At 47.8% G+C, this 14,020-nt stretch overlaps 1 non-coding gene across 1 annotated transcript; it reads left to right on the top strand.

Moving 5' to 3' along the window:
* The first annotated feature begins 2,019 nt into the window (after positions 1 to 2,019).
* Positions 2,020 to 2,316, top strand: LOC147102117 (Nuclear RNase P). The gene has a single exon (XR_015073305.1).
* The last annotated feature ends 11,704 nt before the right edge of the window (positions 2,317 to 14,020 follow it).

Here is a 14,020-nt window from a genome sequence, read left to right as displayed (position 1 = left end):
TTCTTAATCTGTTTCCGATTATATATGTAAACTGCTTGAGGGCCTTAACTATAGTCCTAACTGAATTTAGATTTGTCTCCAATTCGGTCTAATACATAATTCAAAGTCCTGTCTGGTTTCAAAATACAAAGTCTCTCTTCACAGAAACTGCAGCTTTGGTTTCGATCCACAAGTTGCCTGCGTTGCAGAGTCCAGTTTTAAAATCTCACAGGCTTTCTGCCACGAGGCACAGACGCCATCTTGGGTACCCTTTTTTATTGAAATGTCCACGCAGGGTCCCGTTTTATTAATAATAACCTTCGGGGAAATGTAGAAATTTTGCAAATCTTACAGAGAGGAGCCCCCACTTCCTTGATGTCTGCCACCAAATTCCCTCTCATGGGTCAGGTCCCCCTCAGCACCTGCAAGTGGCTGGAGAGCACCTTGCTGCATATCAGGGGGGCCATGGGGACCCGTATCTGCAATGGCAGTCCTACTCAGTAGGACTTCCATGAAGGTCTGGTTTCTCAGTTCAATAGATGACCATCACTCCTCCAGAGATGTTATTCTATTATGAACACTCACCATGTTTTCAGCATTCTGGTGACTTATCTCCTCCATGGCCGAAGCCATCCTCTCGTCCACTGTTGCCATCCATTCGAGGGAGTTTGCCACCCTTTCCGTCGTGATGTGTTCATGTGCCAATGACTCCACAAAGGTTCTGCTCATGTTCGCGATGCACTCCTCCATTTGCTCCACACTCGCAGCGACCCTGGAGACAAAACCTGCCAGAGACTCCTGCATCTGTTCCTGGAGTTCCAGCACCGCTGATCTTATGGATGGACCCAGAGGCAGAGGGTCAACATGCAGCTGAGCCGAGCTGGCAGAGTCCTGCGCCCTCCGACTAGGACTCTCCACTGCTGTCCCTGTCTCCACAATTTGCTGATGCTCACTTGTGAGCTGTGATACACCAGGTGACAACACTACTCTATGTCCCGAAGGTCCCACCGAGGTGTGAGTGTCTGCGCTGGTGCTGGGTGCGCTGAATTCTGGTGATGCTGCACCCTCAGAGGATGCAGCTTCCTCTGAGGAGTCTGACTGCTCAGCCTGTTCTTCCTGGCTAGTGGGGATGGTTGCTTGCGATGGTCCTGTGGGGGAGTAAAGGAAAGAGTCAGAGATGTGATGCCAAGGTTACATGCACATTGCATATTGCAGATGCTCATAAGTCCATCTGTTAGAGCTTCAAAATCATTATTAGCGACTCATGCAATGCCAATGAGAGAGATGGGAAACTTTTCTGTCACCAGCTTGCTGGGTTACACCCATCTGTCCGTCCCCCACTTGCGCATCCTCCTCTACTCCCACGATTTCCAGGACCGCCTCCTCCCAGGGGGTCAGGTGGGTTAATGAGGCTGTCCCTCCTCCTGTCCTCGCTCGCTCTCTTTTATTGTGAGCTCTCTTTTCCTGCAATGAGGGAGGCAATTGGAGGTTGAGTGAGAATGAAGGAGTGAGTGTAGAGATTCCATAGCATCGATACTTAGAAGGAGACAAAGATGGAGTGAGGTGGCAAGACCAAAGGCCCTCCCTGTGTGTTGTCAGTTGTTTGCATAGCATCACAGTGATAGGGAGTATGATGGCTGCATAGTCGAATAGTTATGTGAATGTGACCATAGAGAGAAAGGGAATGGGTAAGGGTGCATGGATGTCAGTGTCAAGTGGGATGTAGAGGAAGAGATTGCTGAAGCTGAGTGCTGGTGAGGAAAGGCAATGGGGATCAGATTGAGGGTGATGGGAAAATCATACTCACTTTTCCAGTGCAGAGAAGTTCATGAAATCTCTTGTGGCACTGTATCCAGGTTCTGCGGGTGACTCCCAAGGAATTGACCTCCTCAGCCACCTGCATCCACACTGCCTTGGTCTGCTTGGGAGGCCTCTTCCTCCCTGTAGAAGGGAAGAGCACCTCCCTGTTGGCTGTAGCCCTATCTACTAATGCCTGCAGGGCCACCTCATCAAAACGAGGAGCTGATCTGGGTCTCAAATGTGGTGGGAAGCTCACTGTGGAGGTCACATGCTGAGTGTGGATCACTCATTGCCTATTACCTTGGGGAAGGTCTGAGATAAGAGCCAATCACTGCCCTTGCAGGGTGTTACCTGATGCAGGTGAGGAAGTCACCAGGGATGTGATTCAGGCAGTAACAAAGAGCAGGAGAAGCAGTCCCAGCACTGTGGATGCAGTTATTGACTGGAATGGGAATGGCTTCTGGCTGGCTTGGTAAGCTCAATGTGTGAGATGAGACAAGAAATCTTACAACCCAATTCAGACTACTCTCCCACCACATGAATTCTATTTTTAGGGGAGCACGGTGGCATAGTGGTTAGCACTGTTGCCTCACAGCGCCAGGGACCCGGGTTCGAATCCGGCCTCGGGCGACTGTCTGTGTGGAGTTTGCACATTCTCCCCGTGTTTGCGTGGGTTTCCTCCGGGTGCTCCGGTTTCCTCCCACAGTCCAAAGATGTGCAGGTTAGGTTGATTGGCTATGATAAATTGACCCTTAGTGTTAGGGGGATTAAATACGTGGGGATAGGGTGGGATATGTGTTGGTGTAGGGGTTATGGGGATCGGGTGGGATATGTGTCGGTGCAGGCTCGATGGGCCGAAATGGCCTCTATCTGCACTGTGGTGTTTCTGTGTTTCCTGCAAGTCATCTTTCCTGCAGGTCTCTCACACTCCACAGGCAAAAAGCTTGGCAGTCTGCATAAGAAGCAAGGCTTGCTGTAGACCTTAAATGCAGCAGCAATGATGACGTCATCGGAGGCGACTTTCAGTCAGGAAAAACCCGTTTGCCAAGGGTTCCCACACGTTGGAAGTCAATTGAACAATTAAGTTAAAATTGCATCAATCTCCCACATCCATTTAGATTCAGGTGGATAACACGAAATGCGGATAACACGACACCATCCCGCACCCGAGTTAAAATCCAGCCCTTTGACTCTATAAGCAGACGTTCTTCGTGTGTGAGTCTAGACAGTAAGTGCTGGCAGGCTGAGACAATGAGAAGAATCCTGGCTGAGCCTGACCTCCTCCTCACCCAACATCCACCCAAGGACGGCCTTTCCAGTGGGAGATATGGATTCCGTTTTGTGCTCACTGTTAAGTCTGTGTGTTCTAGTTGTAATTACTAACACAGACTACAAGATTAAAGTTCAACAGGTCTTTACTGGTTGGAGGTCAGGACTATACTAAATACAATATTACTACACAGTGCTTATATACCGGTGGTCACCACCAGTATTACGTATACAGCAGCCAGAGAAAGTAGTACATCTCTTAAGGTGGAACAGGCTTAAGTTCTCTTAAGGTGGAACAGGTTACATACACCACAATCCTCCCTTTTTAGCTTAACAGTCATATCCCCATTTAACATAACATAATAACATATATAACTTCAGGTATAAACAGTTCAAAGGTTCAGCCTCTCAGGAGGCCTTCTGATTCGGTTTGGATAACGCCTTTCAGTGGTCTCTGATTCCTGTTGCTGAGGTGACTCCTCTAGTTGGTCTCCCATGCATTGGGTGTTATCATCATCAGGTACATTCCCTGCCGAGGTAGATGCTTCAGGTTCATTAACGTCTTCCACAGTTGTCTCTGTCGCAACCATGGGTTCGACCCTTGCTCTCGATTCTACCAGTTGATCCGCATGACGCCTTATCACATTGTTACCAATATCTACTGTGTACATCAGAGGTCCTTGTCTGGCCCGAATTGTTCCGGACTGCCATTTTTCGTTTCCATAGCCCCTTGCCAACACTGGTTGTCCTACGTCGAAACTTCGAGTGGTCTTGTTATTAATATGCCGGAACTGTTTGTTTTCCACTTCCCTCCGCACATTTGGTTTTAACAAGTCCAACCTGGACCGCAACCTCCTGTTATAAAACATCATGGCAGGACTTTGGTTAGTCACTGCATGAGCGGCGTTTCGATATGCCATTAGGAAATTGTCCACCTTGTGCTGTAGCGGAATCTGATCATCGTTCATGGCTTTTATTGCCTTTTTGAATGTTTGGACAAATCTCTCGGCCAACCCGTTTGTCGCTGGATGATATGGGGCAGAGGTATAATGTTTCACCCCATTCTTCTTTAAGAATTTTTGGAATTCTTCCGACACGAACTGTGGTCCGTTGTCCGAACAGATCTGTTCTGGCAATCCGTTCCTTGCGAATATTGTTCTTAACACCGCAATTGTCTTTTCTGAAGTAGTGGTATTCATCTTGATCACTTCTGGCCATTTGGAATGTGCGTCCACCGCAATTAGAAACATGGAGTCCATGAATGGACCAGCAAAGTCAATGTGTACGCGTTGCCATGGGGCTGAAGGCCATTCCCATGGGTGTAGTGGTGCGATCGGAGGTGCATTTTGCACTTTTTGGCACCCAGCGCAGCTTTTCGTCAACTCCTCTATCTGTTGGTCAATACCTGGCCACCATACATAAGCCCTAGCAAGACTTTTCATCTTAACCTTGAAGATGACCTTCATGCAGTTCTTTTAGAACTCTTTCCCTTAACTTGGGAGGAATAATCACTCTTGTCCCGTACATCAAAGTACCATGGCAGACGGACTGCTGGTCTAGCTTTGCCGAGAATGCTGGTAACAGAGGATCACCACGTGTTGGCCATCCTTTCACTGTCACCTCGTAGACTCTGGACAGTGTCGGGTCGTTCCTGGTTTCTCTTTCAATACTTGCATTGGTGACTGGTAAACACTCGATGATGGTCGAATGAAATAACTCAACAGGGTCAACTTTCATCGTTTCTTCTTCTTCAGGTAGTGGCAGGCGCGACAGCCCATCAGCATTGCCATGCTGCTTCGTACCTTTGAATTCTATTTGATATTGATGTGCCCCTAGGAAAAGGGACCATCTCTGGAGACGCTGTGCTGTCATCACTGAAACACCCTTCTTAGGGTTAAAAATGGATACCAACGGCTGATGGTCTGTCAGAAGTGTGAATTTTTGGCCCTGCAGGTAATGATTAAACTTCTTCACTCCCCATACAAGGCTGAGAGCCTCCCTATCGATCTGCGCATAGTTGCGCTCAGCGGAGGTCAATGATCTGGATGCAAACGCGACTGGCCTTTCCGTGCCATTTGGCAACTTGTGTGAGAGTACTGCCCCAATACCATATGGAGAAGCATCACAAGCCAACCGAATAGGCAGTGTCGGGTTGAAGTGAGCCAACACTTCCTCTGAGGTGATCAATTCTTTGCTTTTGCGAAATGCCTTCTTACAGTTTTCGCTCCATTCCCATGGTACCCCCTTCTGTAAAAGAGCGTTTAGTGGGTGCAGTACCGTGGATAGATTTGGTAGAAATTTATGGTAATCGTTAATCAATCCTAGAAACGACCTCAACTGAGAGACATTATCCGGAGCGGGAGCCTTTACAACTGCCTCTATCTTGTCAGGAGACTTATGAAGCCCCTCCCGGTCAATGACATGACCACAGTACGAGATCCGCTTCTGGAAGAACTCACATTTCTGCCGATTAACTCTAAGTCCATACTCTTTCAGTCTGTTGAGCACCAGTTCCAAGTTTGCGAGGTGTTCTTCATCACCATCACCTGTAATCAGGATATCGTCCAGGTAACATTGTGTGCCTGGAATTCCCTGTAATACCTGCTCCATGGCCCTCTGCCAAATTGCTGGAGCCGATGCCACTCCAAAAACCAGCCTATTGTACCGGTACAAACCTCGATGCGTGTGATCGTGAGGTATTGGCGTGACTCTTCTTCAACCTCCATCTGCAAGTACGCCTGCGCCAGGTCTATCTTGGTGAAGTGTTTCCCGCCAGACAACGAAGCAAAAATATCCTCAATCCGCGGAAGCGGATACTGCACCGTGTGAAGCACCGGATTAACGGTGATTTTGAAATCTCCACAGATGCGAACCTTCCCTGGTTCTCCTGGCTTGTTGCTCGAAGGACGTTTCATAACGGGAACAATGGGCGTAGCCCACTCACTCCAATCTACCTTAGACAGTACACCTGAACGTTCTAGCGCTTCCAGTTCCGCTTCTGCAGTAGGCTTTAAAAAATTTTGGGTGTGCATGTTCATCAATCTTGATGTTTGCCGTAATTCCTCTCAGTGTTCCCAGTCCCTGCTGGAACACCTCTTTAGCATCATCCAATATTTTGGACAATCGTTTAGGTTTGACATCTGTTTCCCCGGAATCTACTGTTAGTGCCTTCAAGGAGTGCCAGTCCATATTCATTTTCCTAATCCACTCCCGTCCCAGTAGTGGTGGACCTCCTTCAGGTAGCACATATAAGTCCATTACTTGGCTTTTTTCGCCCTTGTGGACCACTTTTACCTCTATCTTTCCGATGGGGTACACTCTTTGCCCCGTGTATGTTTTCAATATAATCTCCGTATCCCGTAGGGGAATATGTTGGAATAACCTTTTGTAATCTTTCTTATTCATGACCGTCAATGCCGATGCAGTGTCCAATTCCATCTTTACTTGGACTCCTGCTATCTGAAGGGTGACCCAAATTGTCTGGAGATCTGCATCCTTACCAACGTTGTGTACTCTTAAGCTACCCAGTTCATTACTGCTGGCGTCTGAATCTGACTTCTGTTCGGTCGAACTGTTCTTTGTCACCTTGTGTACCTTTATGTATTTTCCTTGCGGTGACTTTTTGTTGCTGGTCTTCTTTCCTGACCGGCATACTTTAGCTATGTGGCCAAGCCTGCCACACGTTCTGCATTCTTGGTTTTTAAACCAACACTGGTTCTGATCGTGCGTTGTCTTTCCACAATGATAACATTTTACAGTACTCAAACCCAATTTATTTGTACTGAGTTCCGGTGACCGTAGCTGCATTACTGCCATGCCTCTCGCTGCGGCTTTGTGTGCTGCTGCCATAGTGACCGCTTTCTCAAGCGTCAGCTCATTCTCCTCGAGCAGTCGCTTTTGTGTATCTTCTTTTAATAAACCACACACAAATTTATCTCGTAGCGCCTCTGTCAGTCTCTTTCCAAACTGACAGTACTTTGCTAGCTTACGCAATTCCATTAAATATTCAGCATTGCTTTCATCCTTCAGCTGCCTTCTGCTGTAAAATTTAAATCGTTCCGCTAGCATCAGCGGCGTGGGGTTTAGATGATTTTTCAGGACAGTAACAATCTCCTCGAACGTCTTATCCTCCGGTTCATCTGGTGATAAAAGGTGTTTCAATTGCCCGTATGTCTTCGCGCCCATTAAGTTTAATAATGTTAGTGCTTTCTCTTCATCTGGGATTTTATTTGCTTTACAATAATTTTGTATGCGTTCTACATACATGGCCCAATCTTCGATGTCGCTATCAAAGGTATTAATGTTCCCATGTTTAGGCATCGTTGCAATTTAATTTATTTTAATTTTTATCCAAGATGGCGGCTTCCCGCTCTTGTCTTCGTCCTCCGCCTACAAAATGGCGGTTTTCCCGTGCTTGGCGGTCTTCACCCGTCCCCCGACGCTGTCGCTGCTTCACCGCGGCTCTCGCGCCTTCAGTTGCCCCAGACGCTGCGCCTTTTTAGCCCGAATGCGGCCCGGCCCTTATCACCAGCCGCGATCGATGTCCCCGCGCTGCGCCTTTCGGCCTGAATGCGGCCCGGCCCTTATCTCCGGTCGCGATCGATCTCACCGCCCTTATTCCTCCGTCTTCTCTCCCTGTCTGTACAGCCAATGCGGCCGACTTTCTGGTCGCGTCGCTGCCCGGCTTACCCACCATCGAGGTAGAAAGAAGATAGTTGACAGCCACTGATGGAGGCTTCGAGTTCAGGATGTCTTCTGCACTCTGGTTTCTCGATGTCTGCCGCGCGACGTGTCTTCCAGCAGGGTGATGAGGGTGGAAGCCTCTCTTCAACGTCCGTTCTGTGGACGAAGCCGCCATGGATATAAACTGCCGCAGGGTAAGAATCAGACTCGTCACCACTGTTAAGTCTGTGTGTTCTAGTTGTAATTACTAACACAGACTACAAGATTAAAGTTCAACAGTTCTTTACTGGTTGGAGGTCAGGACTATACTAAAATACAATATTACTACACAGTGCTTATATACCGGTGGTCACCACCGGTATTACGTATACAGCAGCCAGAGAAAGTAGTACATCTCTTAAGGTGGAACAGGCTTAAGTTCTCTTAAGGTGTTTCAGGTTACATACACCACACTCACTGTGACAGAGAATTTAGCGAAGGAGGATTCTTTGCAGCCCTTCAAGAAGGCAATAGATGGCCTTCTGTAAAAGGGGGTGATCACTGCATATGGAAGGTCGGAGTATATTATTCTGGATAATTTATATGCTTAGGATCTCCTGGGACTTGCCTGGTCGCCGATGAGGTGTAGGAGGAATTTTTGACAGAAGGCTCCTGAATTGGCTACAGGTCAGTTTATTTTGCCTCTCAGGAGTTTGGGGGATGGGAGGGTTGGTACATGGGGTTGAAATCAGCCACGGTTGGGAGTGAGGACACATGGGACTGATGGCTTTTCCTCTTCCTTGTAACATAAACATAAATTTTAAAACTAAAATGATCAACAAGAGGAATTTCATACCCAAATGAGAAACGGGAGTAAAATCTTCGATTTATCTGTCCCTTCCTTAACCTAGGGGCCAATTGTAGTGCCTCAGCCTGACATATGAACATGGGTCTGCCTGGTTCATATTGCTCAGTTATCAGTGGCTTTACCAAGTGGACCACTGACAGAGCTCGCCATTGCTTCGTCTAAAAATGTGTTGATAATATATTAAAGGGAAGCGGCTGGGAGGTGTTAGATCCGTGATTCTGAGAGTATGATGTTTTTCAATAACCACACGGATGCTGTAACTTAACAATCAACAGGTATTTACTGGAGTAGGGTAGTCTCAAGACTGGGGTACAGAGGCATGCTCAAGGCTTATATACAGGTGTGGTCACTGCCGGTACTACAGTATACAGGAGCTGTAAAAGTAGTTCTCTCTTAAAGGTACATACACTACAATTCCTCCCCTTTTAGATTAGTAGTACCCATAATATGCAAATAACAATTAACACTTTAACATGTACATTAAACAACAATAGTCCATTTATAGATTCAGTCTTTGGGGCGGCTTGCTGATCCTTTCGGGATAGCGCCTTTCCTGAGGTTCTTGTTCTTGGTGCGGAGGCGATTCTGACCCCTTTTTATCGGTTAGTTCCTTGGGTTCCACTGCTACTGGTTCGGAGGTAGATGCTACCGGTGTGTCGGGTTCATCCCCAGGTACGCAAGACATGGGGTTGACTCGTTCCTGTGATGCTAAGATCTGATCAACGTGGCATCTCACAATGTTCTCCCCGACATCCACTGTGTACATTAATGGCCCCTGCCGTGTGCATATCGTTCCGGGTTGCCGTTTCTCTGTTTGGTAGTCACGGGCCAAGACTGGTTGTCCTACATTGAAGCTCCTTGTCGGCTTCTCATTGATGTGCTGGAATTGTTTATCCTCAACATTTCTTCGCACATTTGGTCTAAGCAAGTCCAGACGAGATCGCAACCTTCGGTTAAACAACATCATGGCCGGGGTCTGGTTGGTAACTGCATGTGTCGCGTTTTGGTAGGCTAATAAGAAATTGTCCACCTTATGCTGTAGTGGAATTTCATCATCGCACATGGCCTTTATCGCCTTCTTAAAGGTTTGTACGGACCTCTCAGCCAATCCATTTGTGGTTGGATGATACGGGGTGGATGTGTAATGCCTTACCCCATTCCTTCTCATAAATTTTCAAAACTCTTCGGACACAAACTGTGGTCCATTATCAGAGCAAATCTGCTCTGGCAAGCCGTTTCTGGCAAATATGGTCTGTAGGACTGCAATCGTTTTCTCTGTAGTGGTTGAGGACATTTTTATCACCTCAGGCCACTTCGAATGAGCATCCACTGCTATTAAGAACATTGAGTCCATGAATGGACCAGCAAAATCAATATGCACCCGTTGCCATGGAGAGGAGGGCCACTCCCATGGGTGTAGAGGGGCATGTGGTGGTGCATTTTGGACCTTCTGGCATCCTGAGCAGCTCTTGGTTAGGTCTTCGATTTGTTGATCGATTCCCGGCCACCACACATAAGCCCTAGCAAGGCTTTTCATTTACACTCCCCCCAGATGACCTTCATTTAGCACTCTCTCCTTTAACTTGGGTGGAATCACCACTCTGGATCCACACATCACTGTCCCCTGGCATACTGACAGCTGTTCTCTTCTGGATGAGGATGCTGGCAACAGTGAGTCGCCATGTGTTGGCCATCCCCTCACCGTCAAATCATATACCCGAGACAGCGTTGGATCATTACGGGTCTCCTTCTCTATATCCGCGTTCGTTACTGGCAATCGTTCAATTATTGACGAATAAAATATCTCGATAGGGTCCACTGCTGGTGCTTCCTCCACAGTAGGCAGTGGCAGGCGTGATAGCCCATCAGTGTTTCCATGCTGTTTCGTGCCTTTATATTCTATTTCATATTGATTCGCCCCTAGAAACAGGGACCATCTTTGTAACCGTTGTGCAGTCATTACTGGAATGCCCTTCTTAGGATTAAAGATGGAGACAAATGGTTGGTTGTCAGTCAGCAAGGTGAACTTCTGCCCATGCAGATAGTGGTTGAATTTTTTTACTCCCCATACTAGGCTGAGGGCCTCCCTGTCAATCTGGGTGTAGTTGCGTTCGGCTGAGGTTAGTGACCGAGATGCAAAGGCTACGGGCCTCTCCAACCCGTCTGGGGATTTGTGTGACAGCACCGCTCCAATACCATAGGGTGATGCATCACATGCCAAATGAATTGGTAGTGCTGGGTTGAAATGGGCCAACACCTCTTTTGATGTGATCAATTCTTTAAACTTCTGGAAAGCTCGTCTACGTTCGTCATTCCACTTCCATAGTACCCCTGTTTGCAGTAGGGTGTTCAGTGAGTGTAATACCGTGGACAAATTTGGTAAGAACTTATGGTAGTAGTTTACCAGCCCGAGGAACGACCTCAGTTGTGACATATTTTCTGGTGCTGGAGCCTTTACTACTGCCTCAATCTTTTCAGGAGACTTATGTAACCCCTCTTCATCGATGACGTGGCCAAAATACGAGATCTGCTTCTGGAAAAACTCGCACTTGTGGCGATTAGCTCATAGCCCATATTCCTTTAATCTGGTGAGCACCTTCTCCAAGTTGGCGAGGTGATCACTGTCATTTTCGCCCGTGACCAGGATGTCGTCCAAATAACACTGGATCCTTGGAATCCCTTGCAGGACTTGATCCATTGCCCTTTGCCAAATAGCCGGAGCCGATGCTACCCCGAACACCAGACGATTGTATTGATAGAGACCTTTATGAGTGTTAATCGTAAGGTATTGTTTCGAGGCTTCTTCTACCTCCATTTGCAAGTACGCCTGGGCTAGATCAATTTTGGTGAAGCGTTTACCTCCAGATAGCAAGGCGAAAATATCCTCAATTCGTGGAAGCGGATATTGTACCGTGTGAAGGATTGGGTTCACTGTCACCTTAAAATCCCCACAGATGCGGACCTTCTTTGGTTCCCCAGGCGTATTACTCAATGACCTCTTCATTACAGGAACGATGGGTGTAGCCCACTCGCTCCAGTCTACTTTGGACAGTACTCCTGAACGTTCCAACCCTTCCAGCTCTGCTTCGACAGCTGGTCTGATCGCATAAGGCACTGGTCTGGCCTTAAGAAACTTTGGGCTTGCATGTTCCTCTATTTTAATCATTGCTGTTATGCCTTTTTGTGTTCCGAGTCCCTCCTGGAACACTTCTTTTGCGTCAGTTAGCATTTTTGACAGTCGTCCAGGTGTGACGTCGTCACCCTTTTTGGCCTCAACCTTCAGTGCCTGTATAGAATGCCAATCTAATTGTATCTTCTGGATCCATTCACATCCTAGCAGTGGTGGTCCTCCATCTGGCAATACATATATATCCATTTTAGGTATTTCCTGGCCTTTATATATCACTTTCACCCTTATTTTTCCTTTGGGGTAGACTTTTTGCCACATGTACTTCTTCAAGACAATCTCTGTAGCTTTCAAGGGTATATGTGAAAATAGCCGCTTGTAGTCCCTTTGGTTTATGACTGTTAGGGCTGATCCTGTGTCCAATTCCATTTTCACCTGGACTCCGTCTATCTTGAGTGTAACCCAGATAGTCTGATGATCCTCCATTTTGGTTACCTTATGTAGTTTCAGACAACCCAGCTCCTTGCTTCCGGAGTCTGTGTCACTTTTCTGTTCGTCTGAACTACTGTCCATCACCTTGTGTACCTTTTTGTACTTCTCCTGTGGCGATTTCTTACTGTTGGTTTTCTTCCCAGACCTGCAGACTCTTGCTATGTGTCCTGCTTTTCCACACTGTCTGCACACTTGGTCCTTGAGCCAACAATCCTTCTGGTCGTGTGTTGTTCTGCCGCAGCAATAGCACTTCCCTGTTCCAAAGGACATTTCATTGGTGCCATATTCTTGCGGTCTCCGTTGTATCTCTGCAGCGCCCCTTGCGGCTGCTTCGTGTGATACTGCCATACTGAAAGCCTTGTCCAGCATAAGATCCTTTTCTGATAGAAGCCGTTTCTGGGTTCCTTCAGTTTGAAGCCCACACACAAACTTGTCCCTTAACGTATCTTCTAGTCCCGCTCCAAACTGGCAGTGTTTCGATAGCTTGCGCAGTTCCGTTAGGTACTCAGCATTGCTTTCGTCTTTGTGTTGGTTCCTTATATGGAACTTAAATCGTTCTGCTATCAGCAGCAGTGTGGGGTTTAAGTGGTCCTGTAGGATTTCTACTATGCTTTCGAAATTCTTGTTCACAGGCTCCTCTGGGGTTATTAGGTTTCGCAGTAACCCATAAGTTTTTGCACCCATGGAATTTAACAAAACCAGTGCTTTCCTAGCATCTGGCACTTCATTCGCCCTGCAGTACACCTCAATGCGTTCCACATATGTCGCCCAATCTTCGACTTCATTGTCGAACGTAGAGATACTGCCACTCTTCTGCATCCCTGGGTGTGATTTAACTGTCAAAAATGGCGTCTTCCGCGCTTCCCCTTCCTCTCTGCTGGCACAAAATGGCGTCTCCCGCGCTTTCCTTCCTTCCCACGCTCGCCCTTCTTCTCCGCTGCGGCTTCTAAAAATGGCGTCTCCCGCGCACTTCCTTCTTCTCCGCGGCTCAATGACGTCTCCCACGCTCTCCCTTCTTCTCCCCGTGGACACTGTTCAGCCCTTGAGCCCTGGCTGTGCTCTGCGCGTTCTTTTTTTTTGTACGCCTTTCCCATTTCCGCCGCTCGGTCCTGAACCCGGCTGTTGCTTTACCCTCTCTCTCTCCGTTTTGTTTTTCCTCGACGCCGCTCGGTTTTCAACCCCCGGCTGCGCCCTGTGCGCTTCACCCTCTGTCTTACCCCATCGACGATGCTCGGCTTTCTCTCCGCCGTCGGTCGCCTCCAGCCGCCGCTGTCCGGGAAGGGTCTGCGCTGTACCTGTCGTCAATCTATTGCTGATCGTCGTGGCTGGGGAACCAAGCCCGGCTCTCCACAGCCTCCCCTGCGATGTTCACTCTCTGCCGGATGACTGGGCGGTTGCTTGTGGTCGACGCCCGTGTTTCTGGCCTCAACTTTCTTCCACCGCCCTCCCGGAGCGAATCCTCGAAGGGAAATGCAGAGTTGCAGGTAGATTCGAATCGACACTCGTCGCCACTGTTAGATCCGTGATTCTGAGAGTATGATGTTTTTCAATAACCACACGGATGCTGTAACTTAACAATCAACAGGTATTTACTGGAGTAGGGTAGTCTCAAGACTGGGGTACAGAGGCATGCTCAAGGCTTATATACAGGTGTGGTCACTGCCGGTACTACAGTATACAGGAGCTGTAAAAGTAGTTCTCTCTTAAAGGTACATACACTACAGGAGGAGTCTCAGCAAGAGGCAGTTAAACTAGCATAGCCACACATGACAGCTGAAGCACCCTGAGGGTAATAACTGCGTCTGATATTAAACCACCTCCCT

This window comes from Somniosus microcephalus, chromosome 22, assembly GCF_052327205.1.
Source record: "Somniosus microcephalus isolate GS21.2 chromosome 22, FLI_Smic_1.0, whole genome shotgun sequence".
Taxonomy (NCBI): domain Eukaryota; kingdom Metazoa; phylum Chordata; class Chondrichthyes; order Squaliformes; family Somniosidae; genus Somniosus; species Somniosus microcephalus.
Note: the sequence above shows the minus strand (reverse complement) of the source record. Positions and strands in the feature narration are given on the sequence as shown.